The sequence below is a fragment of the Marmota monax genome, unplaced genomic scaffold, assembly GCF_021218885.2.
Source record: "Marmota monax isolate L192 unplaced genomic scaffold, Marmota_monax_Labrador192_F-V1.1 WCK01_AAM20220418_F8-fsc00003, whole genome shotgun sequence".
Classification (NCBI taxonomy): domain Eukaryota; kingdom Metazoa; phylum Chordata; class Mammalia; order Rodentia; family Sciuridae; genus Marmota; species Marmota monax.
This window is the reverse complement of record NW_026694084.1, coordinates 32,747,485-32,760,515: the sequence shown is the minus strand read 5'-3', so window position 1 is coordinate 32,760,515 and position 13,031 is coordinate 32,747,485. Positions and strand designations below refer to the sequence as shown.

Here is a 13,031-nt window from a genome sequence, read left to right as displayed (position 1 = left end):
CTTAGGATTACAAATCATCTCATCAGAGGCAGCCGATGACCTCCTCAGCCGGATGCAAATGTGTGGCCTCTTTAATTTATGACTGTCGCGCTTTTCATAGGGACAGAGAAATGTCTCATTAAATGATATCCATCTCCCCAATCCCATTAATAAGCTAATAGAAAAATTAAAGTGCAGCTCATGGGGGATAGACCGGCTTCTGTGATAGAATGTTGGCTAAATGAGATATTAATAAAAAGACATCGGAGGTATGTGTCCGACTCCTCAGGGACGAGGGCTGGGACTAAAATGCACAATGTGAGTTTCTTCTCATTTGACTGATGTACACATTCAGGATCCTTTCTATCTGACTTAGTTTTTGTCATGATCAAATGATTTTTATAAGCACAAGTTGAGCAACTAGAACTAAGAATTGTTTATTGAGAAGCAGATGCTTTAAATAAATCGCCTCATTTAATAATCACACAAACAACTGGAGAGGTTAAACATTTCCTAAGCTCCTGCTCTAGGAAGGCCACTAAAGCTCAGAGAGGGTGATTTGCTTCCTTGGAGTCATACAGCTAACAAACAGCACATAGCACTTGGTTCTTCTGACACTCTCTGATGAAGGGCCAGGATTTTGTTTGCTGGGTTTTTTTTTTGTTGTTGTTGCTGTTTGTTTGTTTTGTTTTGTTTTAAGTTTTCAAACCTTGCAGGTGCTGCATGGTCCCAGTTCATGTGACAACTTAGAAATCATGGCAACATCAAATTGACCTAGGAGTCTCTAAAGGCTTGCTTTCAATTTTTCTGTGCTTTTCTCATTGACGTCTGTCCACAGATCATAGTTGGAGTACTGCAGCTCTACTGTACTGCTTTCCGTTGCTCTAGCTGGCTGAGACGGTCGATGGGATTTAGGTTTATTAAGGTTTGCACGTCCTATCTAGAAGAAACATATTTTTCCAAGACACAAGTTGGAAAACTCTCATGAAACAAAGTGTGGTATCTTCAGTCCAATTTCCCAGGCCCAAAAGTAAGGCTAAGCAGGTCTGAGTAGCCCAGCTCCAGAACCAGTCTCTGTTTCCCTGAAAAAGATATCTTTGCATTAAGGGCATAATATAAATTATCTGTCTGTTCATTACTAGAATATATAAGTGATACATCACAATTTAGAAAAAGATTTATAGAAATATGAACGCTACGATACAGGCTGGTAATTTTTCCCTATGCTCAACTTCAATTATCATCAATCATAGCTTCATCTAGCTGTGATTCTTGCTTCCTCTGATACATTCTTCATGTGATCCAGGCTTTGTGAGGTAAACAACTTCTACTTTCCTGTGCAGAGGGCAGACACATCTATCTGTGCCAGCCTGGGCTAGTCCCTGGTGCAATGCTGTAGATCACAGAAACTTCTCTGTTGCGTGGCTTTCACTGTGAGTTGCAATTTGACAGTGCACACCCCACTGGACAGAAGGAATCTTTCTAGCAGTCCAATTGAGCCTCCCTTCTTTTATGAAGTGAAAAAATCTCCCTCTTAAGCTTCCAACTTTTCACTTATCTCCCACTCTGTGGACAGAATAAACTTCAGTAATAACACTGGGTTATGTAACATTCTTTGGGATCTGGTGAGGGGGGGAAAGCAACTTAAGGATAGCCTTGTTCCAACTGAGAACAAATTGCCTTGCCAATGAGTTTTTACACCGCCACAATTGTCTAATCATCCCTCTTTTATGGAACAATGTCTCATTATCACTCAGATTGCTCCTCCTGGAACCAGTTCCCAGCAGTTTTTACAACCTGTTTGGATCCCTTAGAACCAATTGGTTCTTGCATATGGGGAATAATTCTTTTTTATTCCTCCCAAATGTTTAAATTTTAAACATTTAAATTTCAGCAAAGCAGGAGATGTATAGATTTATGCAGTGTGCTTTGTTTGGTTCATCACGCTGCTTGCTCATTAGGTTTTCTGGGCGGAGACTGCTGTAGGCAAGAATCCAAATTTTGAGCAAGATCGAATGATAGAATTTGGGGTGTGAGGCAAAGGATGGGGAGCCGGGTTAGCATCTAAGCCCATGTGAACCAACCAGGTTTGGGGAAGAGATTAGGGGAAATAAAAAGGAAACTGACTTCATGAAGGTTTGGGGGAGACTCTTTCTGAAGAAATCCTTTATCTCACACACGGCATCGCAATGGGCCTGAACCCCTTTCTGTTTCCAGTTCCATCAACCCTTCTCACATCACTTCAGAGGCAGTGGGTTTTTCTGAAGCTTTTGAAGCCCAAGAAAGCTGCTGCACGTTGCTTGCAAAACATTTGGAGATGTCAAGGTGCAGACCGTACACTATGTATTTCACACGTTTAACCTAAGATTCATTCAAGACTTCATAATGTACGGAAACCCAAAAATGTCCTTTAATCTATTAAGTTACCATTGAAATCGGTCCCTGGATGATCAACATCTCCCTGCTGGAGATCTCGTGCTGCCTGACCCAGGAGAGTGCAGACGCTGGAGGGGAGGTATAGGGAGAGCAATCACGGGCAAGGTACTAGTGAGGACAATGTGAAATGTCCCACGGAGTCGTTCCCATGTTCTGTGATCAGTGGTCACGTCTTCCATTTTATGGTGAGGAAAACAAGATTTAAAGAGGTGGATTATTTCCTCAGATCACTAAATAAGGCTAGTGTGCTTCCTCGGGGTTGGCATCAGCCTTCCCTCCCCAGGTCACTTGCCAGTCTCTGAACCTACAGCTACGACTCATGTGCATCCCCTGCTGAGCTTCAGACTCAAATCTAAAGTCACCAAACCAGCTTTCCCACTAGAATGTTCTCAACGTAACCTGTCCACAGAAAAACTATCACTGCTCCCATCCACCCCAACCGCTGCCACCAACTCTTTGCCTTCACAGTGAGCAGCCACAGCTACTTCCCTTGCAGACAAGGAACACTGAGGATTCTTCTTACCTCTATCTTTGCTCAGTCCCATCATGGGTCCTATTCATAGATCTGGGAAAAATGTTCCAGATATGACCATCTCGGACCACCTCTGATAAGAAACCTTGTTCAAGCCACTGTCCGACCTTGACTGACACCAGCCACCTGGACGGCGTCCTCTCTTTCACCTTGACCCCTTACTATTATTTATTCTGTGAACAAAGTGATCCTTCCAAGGTGTGAATCAGTCTATGACATTGTCCTACTAACAACACCCCGAGGGGCCCCCAGTGATTCTGCAAAGCTTTACCATTACTTCAAGACCCAAATGCCCTGGTGAGAACTACTGCCCGGAATTCATCTTCCTCCATTCTCCCGTTGATCTCTCCAGCACCACTAGCCTTCTCAGAACTCCAATTTACTCTTTTTTTTTTTTTTTTTTTGGTACCAGGAATTGAACTCAGGGGCACTTGACCACTGAGCCACACCCCCAGCTCTATTTTGTATTTTATTTAGACACAGGGTCTCCCTGAGTTGTTTAGTGCCTCGTTTTTGCTGAGGCTGGCTTTGAACTCATGATCAGCCTGCCTCAGCCTCCCCAGCCCCTGGGATTACAGGCATAGGACACGGCACCCAGCTTCCAACTCACTCTTTTCTCCAAACAAATACCCTACTTCTCCATTCAGCTGATTAGTATTGAGAAGCACCTTACTGGTCTGTGTGCAGTGTTAATACACTTCACTCTAATATGACTTCTCTGAGGCAGAGACTTTTGTGAGCTAAGAATAATGAGCAGCTCAGACTGACCATTCTCCACTGGGCGGGTTCCCACCTCACAGTGCTGGCACCTCTTCCTTACCTCTGCTGGGATGCTCCGCTTCATCTTTAGTGTGTAACTCCATTCTCCTCATCCCTTTCATCAGTCATTTCCTTGGGAAGCGTTCCCTGGATCCTGCAGACTTCCTGTTTTATGTTCTCCCATCGCCCTTTCTTTTGTGATTCTCATCAAAATCTGTGATTATGAATAAATGATGGTAACAAGATTTCTGTGAATTCTCTCCATTAAAAAATTAAAGCATCACAAGAAACAAATTATCTATTTTATTCCATAGAGAACTTGCTGAGCATATTAAAAAGCCTGTCATATGGTAGAGGTTCAATAAAGATGGAAATAAAAAGGAATGAATGAAAGGCTGATAAATAGAGAACTCCGGGAGATCTGCCTCCCAGCTGCCTTAGAGTCAGCCTAGATTGTGGCTATAATCCTTCAAGGTGGGGCAGGACAGGTGGATGAAGGATGAAGGTCAGATTTCCACAAGCTGCAGTAATAAAGGATAAGAAGGACAGGTGGACGAGGAGCATCTGACAGCTTTCCATGCAACACTTCATAGAATCTCCGTGTACAAAAAAAGACATGGAAGCAGACCAGAAGCAAAAGATGGAAGGACAAAGGAGGAGCTGGAAGGGTGTCAAAGAGAAGAGGTGCAGGAGGAGGGCAGGTCCGGCCTTGGTGAGCAGAGATGGCCACAACAGGTGGGTGAAGACCTCCTAGTTGAAATCTAGCTGTGAGGAGGCAGTGTGGCGTCCTAAAGGGCTTTATGAGCCCCGACACATCAAGGCACAGCCACTACCTGTCACACTGCTTTCTCTTTGGGGGGGTTTCCATCACTTGAGGAACAGCTAAGCTTCCGTCTGAGTGTGCCAGCTGCTGCTGGGGTGTAGGAAAGGTGGCAGAACTCCTCTTCAGTATATGCCGTGTGCTCTTAGTCACAAAAGTGGTATTTTTGAGGTTTCTTTGTAGAGGAGAGGTCAAAGACATGTAAGGCAAAGCAGTTGGGTGGAAATTCCAGTGGCCATACCAACGCACACACTGAATCAAGTAGGAGGGTTGACCCATAGCTCTAGGTTACCCTTCCTTAATATTTCTGGCTGGTGTGATGGTTGGCACCCTAGCTGATACAATGGACCATGAGGCAACATTGAGACTAGCAACTAAGTTCTGTGAAAGATAAAATACAGTAGAGAGAATCTGGACCTCCAATATCCTGGGAATCAATCCACTAGCCTTGGGTTTGATTAACATGCATTAAAACGGAAGTTGAGACTTTTGATCTCTCTTGTCTACATTTCTCATAAATGCAGTTACATCTGATTCTACGGATGGATACAAATTAAATTTAGTTTACATCTGATTCTTGTGGCAAAATGACTTTGAGAGCAAAGAAAGGGGACAGACAGTGGTATCGAAGAGAGTCTCCTGTTATTTGACTTTGGGCAAAGCTCTGTCTCTTCCTCCGTAAGTTATAGCTAATAATTTCCCTACACAGCTTTGTCAGGATTAGATCAAAGCACAGAAAGTGCCTTGAACAAATTAGCAGCTCAATAGTTACTGCAATTACACAAAATTTCATTGTGTAGAAATGTCTATATCCATTTATTTATTCACCAATAATTTAAACACTTATTTTTATGTGGAGCAGACACCCAGTCATGGTGAGAAGACTGATCAGCCAAGGCTAGATGTTTGGAAGACACCATTAGTACAGTTGATAGATTAAGAAGAAAGAAGCAAATAGTTCCAAACATAATTTTTGTACTTTAATATCATTTCATGTTTGCACAGTTCGTGATAAACCTGAGCCACTGCCCCCGGCTCCCCACTTCTTGACACCCTTGCCTGCTGTTGTTCCTGTGTCCCATTAATGACAGCTTCCTTTGATGTTAGCTTCAACACAGGTTTCATAACCTTGGCATTGCTGATGTTCTGGAACCGACGATTCTCTGCCACTGTGTGCTGGCTGGGGGCAGGGAGCTGCTCTGTGCATTTGCAGGCTGCTCAACAGCATCTCTGGACTCTTCCCACCAGATGCCAGCTGTGGCCCCAGCCCCAGCACGACACCAAAATGTCTGCCGACATTGCCACACATGGGGAAGAGGGAGCAAAACTGTCCCTGTTGAGAACCCACCATGAAATGTCAATTATCCAAGCACAGGGGAAGTTTGCGCTGGTGTCTTGGGTTTTGCACAAAGTTCTAAACTTCACGGAGAAATAGCTCTGACTTAGATTTCCTAGACAGGAGCCCTGTTCTTCCCTCCCACCCCCTCCAGGGGCCTCATAGGGCCTGCTGTTTGGGCCACAGAGTGTATCTTAGAGCATCCTCTTCCCATACAACCTGGTCAGCCTCAGTAGGGCCCTCTCCTTCCTCTCCACTACGGTCAGCAAAAACAGTCCAATTCAGCTCCCAGACACTGCCAAGTCCCCTCCCCCAGGCCTTCACACCCTTTCCTGCCTGCCTCACCCTCCTGCATCCGCTCTGAGATTTTAACTCCATCACCCCCACTCACTCTGAACACGACACTCGGAGCCTCGGTCTCCAGGCCTCCCAGCACTCGGTGCTGCTGTTCCCCAGCACTTCTTATCATGGGGCCAATGCCTCCAGGGACCTGTGCGCCCCATCCACTTCAGCTGTGCTCAGCTTTCAGCGATCATGTCCCACCTGGCCTGTGTGCTGTGCCTAGCATGTTGTCAATGACATGGCATGAAGCAGGTACTCAGGGAATGCTAGAAGGTTAGTTAACTTTATGAATTTAAAAAAATAAGTGAAAACAAATGTTTTCATAGGAGATAAACTTAATCAACTTATCACCCTATGAGTTTTTAAAGAACTCCTGTGTGTCAAAGAGATCTGAGCATCTGCAAAGCTGGCAGCTGCCAATCTCCCTTAAGATGACACTTTCTCTTGTTCTCTGAACTAAATTGATGTGAAAAAGATGAGAGACAGGAATGCATCTGTCAGTCCTGGGAACATCACCACGGGGTGCAGATTTTGGAAGCTTCTGGAAGTAAGCTGAACCTAAAATTCACCATTCCTTCATCTCAAATGTCTCTCGTTGTGCTCTATGAATTGGAATATCTAAAAAGGCCTCGTGATTTGCAGGTAATGTTTAATACTTGATGTTTTCTGAGAGTTTTGGAATGTTCGATTCATAAGATCAATCAAGGAAAATCCTTCAAAGGAACTCTCCATGAGGTTTCTGTTTCAAAATAGACCTTGAAAACTGGGAGACTCAAGACTATTTCTTGCCAACAGAAAATTTCAATGGTGTTTGCTTTAACTAGATTTAGACAGCCTGAAGAATACTGTTAGTTGCCAAATTAAAAAAAAAAAATTAAGAGAGTCCACATGGAAATCTATATTTCCAGGGTTTTTTTCTTTCTTTTTTTAAGAAAATCAACAATACTGGGACTGTCCTCCCTAAGGCCAGCATTTGGCCAGACTAAGAGCCCAGGTGCCACCACTGAGGGAGCAGTACCCCAGGGTTTCTTCCAGGCAGGTCACCTGCTTGGATCACCCACCACCTGGCCCCTATGGTATAACCTCCATTTCCTGCCTCCTCTCATTCATATCCCTCAAGGGGTTCACAGTCCTCATACTTAATATCCAATATTAAAAATCATGTAAGTCTGAATTCACATAGGATGCATCTATTGCAAATCACAGAATACAAAATCTTCATTTTTGATGAGCTACTTCAACCTCCCAATCTTTAGATCTGTGCTGTCCAATGTGGTAGCTACTTAAACTTAAATTAATAAGAAAATTTAACATAAATTGAAAATTAAAACCCTCAGCCACAGTAGCCACATTTTAAGTGCTCAATGGTCACGTAAGGTCCAGACTACCACATGGAAGAGCTCAGAAAATATCTTCCTTATGAAGGAAGTTCTATTATGATAGTCTTGCCTAGGACATTTCTGATAAGTGGACAATGAAAGGAAAAAAGAAGGGCATATGGAATCTTAGAGACTCCTTCCAAGATTTACATATGAAATCCCTAGCCCCTAGTATCCCAAAATGTGACCTTATTTGGTGACAATCTTTAGGGAGGTAACTAAGTTAAAGTGTTGTCATTAGAGTTGGCCTTAGTTGGAATGACTGTTTTCTTACACAAAAGTGAAACTTCTACTGAGAGACGTGTACAGAGAGAAGGTGACATGAAGAGGGACAAGGGAAAAATGGCCTCTGCCAGTGAAGGGTCAGGTCTAGAGCAGGCTCTTCCCTCCCAGTCTCAGAAGGAACCCACCCTGCCGACTCCCTGGCTTGGGCTTTCAGCCTGCAGAACTGAGGCCTGTTTCTTTGGGTTAAGCCACTGAGCTTGTGGTACTGTGCTATTTTGCTGTCCTTAACAACTAATAGAGCCATTGTCATTCATATTCTGACTGTGACAATGGCTGTCAAATACCTTCTGCATCAAAAATCGTAGTAGGTGTTTTTAAAGAATACGGAGACACTCTGATCTCGCCTTCAAGAGCTTCTGGGTCTAGTGGTCTGGTACAAGTGTGAAAAAATGTATTTACAGAAGCAAATGGAAAGTATAAAATGGTAAATGTTTTGTGAAAGGTCTTATTGATTTTTGAAATTAGAGAAATCAAGAGTTAAACTTTTCCCCAAACTCCTTGCACGGGCTCAGGACAATGGGGACTTTGAAAGTAAAAGGGGACAGTCTATTACTTATTTTATTGGACAAAGCAAAGAATACTAGTCCCTCTTCCTTCCCACCTCAGGCTTCCACTTGGGTGACAAGCCAGGGGACTCTTTGTGCCCTGTGTTGCCATACATGAGGGACAATGCAGATGATAACAAATTTAATGTCAGTGACCCCACACAGTCCACAGCCCGGTTGCTCCTGGGTTCTAACCAGGAGGGTTTACTCTCCACAGGACGGAAAGAGTCAAGTGGAGTCTTTTAAAATTTATTTATTTACTCTAATTTGTTATACATGAGAGTAGAGTGCATTTCAATTCATAGTACACAATGCCTCTGGTTGTTCACAATGTAGAGTCACACCATTGCTGTCTTCATGCATGTACTTAGGGCCACGATGTCCATCTCATTCCACCATCTTTCCTACTCCCATGTCTGTCTCTTTCTCTCCCTCCCCTTTGCCCTATCTAGAGTTCCTCAATTCCTCCCATTCGCCCCCTCATCTTCATATGGATCAGCATCCACTTATCAGAGAAAACATTCTGCCTTTGATTTGGGGGGATTGGCCTACTTCATTTAGCATAACATTCTCCAACTCCATCTATTTACCTGCAAATACCATGATTTTATTCTCTTTTAATGCTGAGTAATATTCCATTGTATATATAGTACAAGAAATAAAATCAAGAATCAATAAATGGGATGAATTCAGACTGAAAATCTTCTTCTCAGCAAAAGAAACAATCAGTGAAGTGAACAGAGAGCCTACAGAATGGGAGCAAATTTTTACCATATGCACATTAGATAGAGCACTAATCTCTAGGATATATAAAGAACTCAAAAAACTTAACACCAAAAAACAAACAACTCAATCAATAAATGGGCCAAGGAACCTACTTCTCAGAAGAAAATAGACAATAAATCAACAAATGAAAAAAATGTTTATGAAAAAAATGTTCAACCTCTCTTGCAATTAGAGAAATGCAAATCAAAACTAAGATTCCATCTCACTGCAGTCAGAATGACAGCTATTAAGAATACAAACAGCAATAAGTGTTGGCAAGGATGTGGGAGAAAGGCACACTCATACATAGCTGGTGGGACTGCAAATTGGTGCAACCAATATGGAAAGCAGTATGGAGATTCCTTAGAAAACTTGGAATGGAAAAACTCCTCAGTTTATACCCAAAGGACTTAAAAACAGCATACTATAGTAAACACAGACACATAAATGTTTATAGCACCACAATTCACAACAGCTAAATTGTGGAACCAACCTAGATACCCTTCAGTAGATGAATGCATCATGTGGAGTCTTCCCTTATCATTTGATCAGTAAGAAGAGGCTTATGGAAGACCCGCTTGTGACCAGCGCTAAATCTCCTGCTAACAGAAGCAATAGACTGGTTTTCCCCAGCCTATCTTCTGCAAGATGGTTTTATTAAAAGCAGGGTCTTGTGTCCCATTAACTCACTTACTTCCAAGACCAACTCTTTAGCATGAGGGGCCTCTTTGGCTTTGGCTCAACTGCTTTCCTAACTTAGAAAGGTGAATAACTTTGTTATTAGAGTATGATAGTGACTCACCCACTTTTCCCCGTAAAATTTCCAGGCATAACTACAGATAATAAAGGCATTTGTTTAAAGTCCTTGTCCTGCTCAGACTCTTATTGTGGGTAGGGACCATGTCTTCAGTGGTCCATGCACACCTCCCATGCAAAACCCATTCAGCAGGTGCTCAGTAAATGTTGAATGGTTGAAAGAAGTAATTTTATAAACCAAAAAAAATTAATGTAAAAATTTTTTATTATTTTTAAGGCAGATTTATAGACTACAGAAGGACTACATTATTTAACAGTATGAAAAGAATAGCTTCTAAAATGATCCTGAGAAGCCTGTGTGAGTAGAAACTTTAAGGATGAGGGTATTTTCCAAGTGGAATTGGAAGAAACCAATGGTAAAGACTAGCATGGGCATAGCCCCCAGAAGACGGGACATGTGAAAAGAATTAGAGTAAGTAAAGTTGGAATGGTGAATATTGTGGAGAAAGTTGGGAAAGAAATTTGGATTTTTTTTCCTGTAAGTAATGAAGAGGTATTGGAGTGCTTTATAAAGGGATTGATATGTTCAAAGCTAATTTTTTTCAGGCAAATTAATTTGCCACTAATGCTTGAGATTGATTAGAGTAGGGAAAATTGGAAGCAGAGAAAATGAGCATGAGAGAAGTATGTTCTCATGCCTCTGTGTTTATAGATTACTTTTTAGACTAATACTATGGTTATTGTGCTGTAATGGCATATTTATCTTTCAGACTTGAGAAAGCTGACAATCATTGTACCAGAATGATGTCTTTGTACTTCATGTGTTAGGTGTTTATTTCTTTTCTTTTTAAATTTTTTAAATCTTTGGAAATTTCCATGCTGTATTCAAATGCAAGGGTTCTGCCTACTCTTCTAGCACAAGTGGGGCTGGGAAAATGTCAATCAAAGAGGAAAGAACTGAATCTTTTCAGCTAAGGTGAGTGGTCCTCAACTTTAAAAATCAGCTGGAGAGGTTTGTGAAAACCCTCAATGGCCCAAGCCACACCTTGATCAATGAAATTACAGTCTCTGGAAGTAGAACCCAAGCATCAGGGTTTTTCCCGCATATCTGGTATTTCCAATGACAACCAAGGTTGAGAATCACTAGTTTGGATTCCTCTTCTCACCTGAAAAGTCACCATCAAGAGATAAACCTTGGAGATTGGTTCTGCTTAATAGAGAGCCATGCTGTTATTTTTAAAGCTGAAAGTCAGGTGCAGGGAACAAAAACGTTGAGTGGATGGAAGTTAACACAGAGCATCAGAGACCGCCTCTCTGACTTTAGCAGGGAGCTATTAACAAAACAGGGAAGAGGATGATGAACAGGTTTGGTAGGAAAAAGATGAGCTCAGCATTGAACAAATTGAGTTAGAAGTGTCAGCAGGACATAAGGTGGAGATGTCACACAAGAATTAGATCTATATGGATGAAGCATTGGAAAGAGGCCATGCTGGGGAAATAGATCTAGGAAACAGTCACATGGAAGTTAGTTAGAAGACTATTCCAGATCCATGGGACAAGCTACTGAGGGGAAGATGCTAGAAAGAGAAGAAGGAATCTAAGGACATGCCCTCCTTACATTTCCATCTCCCCAACTGCCAAAGATCATCACTTCTCCAAGTTAGTTTCTCGTATCTTGTGCTCTGTTGGAGCATTTCTTGCATCACGTGATCTAATGTTTATACCTCATTATGCTTTGATCTGGAATGTCTCCCAAAACTCATATGTTTAAGGCTTGGTCCCTAATGTAACAGCATTCAGAAGTAGTGCTCCTTGGAATTGATTGGGTCATGAGGGTTCTGGCCTCATCAAGACTAATCCATTGGGGCAGTCATAGCTGAATGGATGACTGGGAGGTAGTGGAAACTGTAGGTGGTGGGTCATGGTTGGAGGAAGTAGGTCACCTAAGGGTGTATTTTTGAAGAGTATTTGTGGTCTCTGGCCTTTTCCTCTCCTTTCCTCTTCCTTCTCTTGTTGTTGTTGTTATTATTATTCTCCTTCCCCTTTTCCTCCTACTCCTACTCCTCTTCCTCCTCCTCCTTCTCCTTTTTCTCTCCCCCTCTCCTTCCTGGCTGCCATGAACTGAGCCACTTTCCTTCACCATACCCTTCCACCCTGATGCTCTACCTCACCTCTAGTCCAAAGCAATGGAGCCAGTTGAGCATTGATTAAAACCTTGGAAACAGCCAAAATAAAGTTTTCCACCTCCAGGTTGTTTTTTCCAGGTATTACCTAATACACATCTCTCTCTCCTAGCTCCTTGCTCAACTTCATCAAGGGCAAGGCCATGAGCTGTCAATCTTTGTGTTCACCAGAGTTGAACCAATGCACAATAAAGAGGTCAATGTCAATGAGCAAATGTAAAAGTGAATTAACAGAAACTATGGCTCTGTTAAACCAGGAGGCACAGTCACATAACCGGCAGCATCCCCGTGCTGACCTGAACTGTCACTGCACATCTAACATTCTATCCTGCCAACCACTGCTGCAGTCTCCCAAGGGTTGTTGAAATAAGTAACACTTACACATTGATTTACCCAACACTGAAGATCTGTTACTGATCTAGGAAAGTGAATAAAAAATTTTTAGAAGCCATGGCCCCTGCCTTCAAGAAGCTTGTGACCAAGCAGAGGAAAGAAGTATTTCCTCTGTGGTGCCTTTCCTGAGAGCCAGGCAGACAACACACTCTCTCCTGACCCCCTTACGACTTTGCAGGCATCAGCACAGGATTGGCCACACATTCCCGTCTGATCCTGTGACACCTTTCCCTCTCCATCACAGAGGGGACACTCCTCGAGGGGAATCACTGTCCTGCTTCATACTGCATTGTCTACTGTCCATGCTGGACCCCTTTTCTTCAACATGTGCTCCATTCTTCTGTTTCAGGGGACCTGTGCCTCTGATATTTCCTCTGTCTTAAGTGCTAATACTGCATTCCATATGGCCACGATGTGCTTATCTTAAAAGGTTCAGCTTAGATGTCATTTCCTCCAGAAAGCCTTCCAGACTCCAGGTCTGGGTTAACTCCAAAATCATCTGTGGCTCAGAGATTTTGCCT

The 13,031-nt window shown here is 42.7% G+C and overlaps 1 long non-coding RNA gene across 2 annotated transcripts in view; it reads right to left on the bottom strand.

The window, feature by feature from the left end:
* Nucleotides 1-627: 627 nt before the first annotated feature.
* Nucleotides 628-13,031, bottom strand: part of LOC131424972 (uncharacterized) — a 31,150-nt gene continuing 18,746 nt past the window's right edge. For both annotated transcript variants that reach the window (XR_009228691.1, XR_009228690.1), the window contains exons 4-5: nucleotides 3,768-3,920; nucleotides 628-1,061 (exon numbers count right to left, since the gene is read on the bottom strand). This is a non-coding gene — a long non-coding RNA (uncharacterized LOC131424972). The remainder of the gene's footprint in view (nucleotides 1,062-3,767; nucleotides 3,921-13,031) is intronic.